The sequence below is a fragment of the Pteropus vampyrus genome, unplaced genomic scaffold (assembly GCF_000151845.1).
Source record: "Pteropus vampyrus isolate Shadow unplaced genomic scaffold, Pvam_2.0 Scaffold64, whole genome shotgun sequence".
NCBI lineage: Eukaryota > Metazoa > Chordata > Mammalia > Chiroptera > Pteropodidae > Pteropus > Pteropus vampyrus.
Window position 1 is genome coordinate 4071250 of NW_011888845.1, and position 4528 is coordinate 4075777.

The 4528-nt window shown below is 34.7% G+C and overlaps 1 pseudogene; it reads right to left on the reverse strand.

The window, feature by feature from the left end:
* Window positions 1-4416: 4416 nt before the first annotated feature.
* LOC111740523 lies at window positions 4417-4528 on the reverse strand (annotated as a pseudogene).

Here is a 4528-nt window from a genome sequence, read left to right on the forward strand (position 1 = left end):
AATATCTCAATATGTTTTCATTCATTACTAGGAAAATTTTAAATTTTATCAATTCCATACTAAATCATAGTTCAAAAGTATAAACATACACTAATCTAGAAACAAAATTAACCATGGCTAAAAATAAAATCACAATATATCCAGAGAAATAAAAGAATAAGTAGAAACACAAAATGTTGCCAGCAGTAAAATAGTAAAAAATAATAATAATAATGTGTATAAGTGTATAAGAATTCAACTCTGGATGCTTCCAGTATGCATTTTAGTTTAATCTGTCTCACAATTATACTGATATACAAAGATAAATATGAAAATAATTTTCTTTTTTCTCATTCAAAGAAGCACACAAATAAAACCTTTAGCTTTATAATTTAAACAACTCTAATTATGTATTTGTTATTTTCATCTTCCTGTAGATTTTAAAATATACTTATTGCATAGAATTTTTCTTTATGGATTGCTTAGATATTCTACTGATATCTCCAGTCCTACTCTTAGCTACTCTTTTCTAACTTAGGCTGACTTTTAAAGAAAATAATAGCTGTTACAATAACCTCTTTAACATTTATTTCTGTTTTATTCCCTACTCATACATGGTAGCAGTCTTTACTTTTTATATTCTTCCTCCACAAACAGAACCAACTAGACACTGTGTAGAGGCCACCAAAGCTAAATCTTTACCGAACAGCACCCTGATTCTATTCTAGTTCTGGCCAATTAACAGAAAATCACCAAACTGTGTTTCATTTAAATACAATTAACCAAATGACCAATTTACTCAAAGTAAATTTGCCAAAAGAAAATTTCCTGAATGAATGGTTCTCTAAGTGAACATTCACTGAATTATTGAATTTTTTTTCAAAGTTTTTGCTTTACCATAGCTGCAGCTGCTCTGCAAAAGCCTTGAAAAGGATTGTTCGCCCAGCTCAGTTGATTCTCAGATTTGTGTGTTTTCCATGTTAGAATGCTCCAAGTTGATATGTGAATAGTCCACAATCTCTTTTTTATTTTCATCTTTTTTTATTCCATCTCCACTGAGATATAATTTCTATATAACATTGTGTAAGTTTCAGGTATATAATGTGATGATTTGACACATGTACATATTGCCACATGTTTACTACTATAGGGTTAACACATTCTTCATGTCATGTGATTACTATTTTGCTGTTGTTATGGTGAGAATATTTAAAATCCATTCTCATAGCAACTTTAAAGTATAAAACACAGTATCGTTAATTTTTTATCATGATGTACATTAGATCCCTGGAACTTATTCCTCATATTACCGGAAATTTGTACCATTTAAACAACATCCCATCTCGCCTATGTCCTTGCTGCTGGCAACTACCATTATACTCTGTGCTTACATGAGTTCAACTTTTTTAGATTCCACATATAAATGAGATCATACAGTATAGTTATTTGCCACTTAATGACAGAGATATATCCTGAGAAATGTGTTAAGCAATTCTGTTATTGTGTGAACATCATGTGTACCTACACTAACCTAGATGGTATGGCCTACTACACACCTAAGCTACAAAGTAGCTACAAAGTAGCCTACTGTTCCTATGCTACAAACCTGTATAGCATGTTACTGTACTACATACAGCTGACAACTGTAACACAATAGTAAGTATCTGTGTATATGAAGACATCTAAACAAAGGAAATTTACAGTAAAATAATGGTATAAAAAATAAAGTGTGTGGAGGGGTACACCTGTAATGGAGAGCAGAAGGAGGAGGGCTGTGGAGTTAGGTGCCATGAGAGGGAAAGTAGACATCAGTTAGAGGGAGGAAGGGGAAAAGAGAAGGAAGAGGAGAAGAAGGAAGAGCAGAGATTGAAAGAGACCCAGAGAGACCCTTAAAGCTTTAGCTAAGAAGTAATGAAAGAGAGAAGGGGGTAAAGAGAGAAACAGGGAAAGAAGAAGAGAGAGAAGGAGAGGGAGAGGGAGAGAGAGAAAGAGAGAGAGAGAGAGAGGGAGAGGAAACGGAGAGGGAGAGGGAGAAGACTGGGAGAAAAGAGTCAAAGAGGAATGGAGAGATGAAAGTGAGTTTGTGTGCACGAGTGGAGTGTATGGGCTTGCGTATTTGTGCAGGGGTGGACTCTTGGGTCTTTCCCTGCAAGCCCACCCCTCTTACTACCCTGTCAACTCTGGGCCCTAGCTTCCATTAGGCTCATGGTGCATGCTGAGCCTCCTCATCTATTTAAACCACCGAGAGCTAGCAGTAAATTCAACATTGGGTCCCACATTTTCTTTCAATACTGCAAACAAAATTTTGCTTGCAATCCATTATAATCTTATGGAACCATCATCATATATGCAGTCTGTTGTTGACTGAAATTTCAATAGACTGTGCATGACTGTATTTGTCTTTCTATATCTGACTTATTTCACATAGTATAGTGTCCTCCAGTTCCACCCATGTTGTCATAAATAGCTGGATTTTCTTCTTTTTAATGGCTGAGTAATATTCATGTATATGATATTTTCTTTATCCATTGAACTGTCAATGAATAGCACTTAGGTGTTTCTATGTTTTAGCTACTGTCAGTTAATGTTGTAATGGCCATGGGGGTGTAGATATCTCTTCAAAATTCTGATTTCATTTATTTTGGATATATATATCCAGAAGTGAGATTGCTGGATCATATGATAGTAATATTTTTTTAATTTTTTGAGGAACCAGTATACTGTTTTCCATAGTGGCTGTACCAATTATATTCTTAACAACAATACACAAAAGTTCCTTTTTCTCCACATCCTAATCATCATTTCTTATTTCTTTTGTTTTTGTTTAAACTTATTTTTACGGATGTGAGATGATATCTCATTGTGGTTTTATTTAAAATTTTTTTTTCAATTACAATTGACATTTAAAATTACTACACTGTATACTTGTATACCTCATTATAGTTTTAATTTGCATTTCCCTGATGATTAGTGACACTGAGCACCTTTCCATGTATTTCTTTTTTGTGTATCTTCTTTGGAGAAATGTCTATTCAGGTCCTTTGCTCATTTCTAAGCAAAATGATATATTTTTTGCCATTGAGTTGCATAAGTCCTTTATATATTTTGGAAATTAAACTCTTATCAGATATATGGCTTGCAAATATTTTATCCCATTCTGTTGACTGTCTTTCAGTTGGTTTCCTTTGTCGTATAGAAACTTTTTAGCTTGATATAATCCCATTTGTTGATTTTTCTCTTTTGTTACTTGTGCTTTTAGTGTCATATTTAAAAAATCCTTGCCAAGACAAATGTCAAGAAGATTTTTCCCTGTTTTCTTCCAGGAGTTTTGGAGTTCCAGGTCTTATATTTAAATCCTAAATCCACTTTAAGTTTATTTTTGTGAGTGCTGTAATATTGTAATCTATAAAAAATACATGTTTTGGTCATCTATGGTTTCTGGCTCACAGCTCCCTAAACCCTTGGAATTTCCTAAATGATAAGAGAAATGAGAATATCTTCTCTTATAATATTTGGTCTCTTTTCCTCAGGTACTGAAATCACTTCAGAATCAAAAAAAAAAAATGAAATAGATGTCTTGTTATTCATAACAAGACCTTTTCAACCACAAATGAGTTTGTGTTAATGAAGTAACTTTTGGAAGTCCTCTAATGATCTGAGAGCTAGCTGGAGGCCAGAGGAAAACCATAGATAGAGGGTTGGAACTTTCGGCCTCATTCTCTGATTTCAAAGGAGTTAATAAGGGCTGGCATTTAAATCAATCACCGATGGCCAAAGATTTAATAAATATTGTCTATGTAATGAAGCCTACGGAAAACCCCAAAAGGATGGAGTTTGGATAATTTCCAGGTTGGTGAACCAGAATGTTTCAATATGCCACCATGCCAGGCCCCCAACCCGTGAGAAAGAAGCTCCTTTGTTTTGGAACCACCCTAGGTATCTCTTTATCTAGCTATTATTGATTCATATGCATTAATATTCTTTGTAATAGAGTGATAATTAGTGAGTAAACTGGTTTCCTTAGTTCTGTAAGCCACTCTAGCAAACTAATCAAACCAAAGCAGGTTATCCTGGAAATCTCTGATTTATAGCCAGTCAGTCCTAAGTACAGGTAATGACCTGGACTAGTGATTTGCATTTAAATCAGGGGCAGTCTTGTGGGGCTGAACACTTAATTTGTGGAATCTGATATTATCTCTAAGTAGGTAGTGACAGAATTATGTTGAATTATAGGACACTAAGTTGATATCGAAGAATCACTTGGTGGTGTGGGGGGAAAATCCACACAAAGGTGATTGGAACAGAGTGCAGAATCATTTATGGTATAAAGTAGGCTTGACTTTCTTTTTTTTTTTTTTTTGGCATGGCAACTCTTGGTTGACCTCATAGATTGCAAGGAACTTGTCAGCTTATAATCCTTTATTTTTTACGTTTTTATGTCCACAGCACCTGGTCTTCCTAGGTGGTCTCCCATTCAAGTACTAACCATGCCCGACCCTGCTTAGCTTCCAAGATCTAACGTGATCAGGCTTGTTCAGGGTGGCATGGC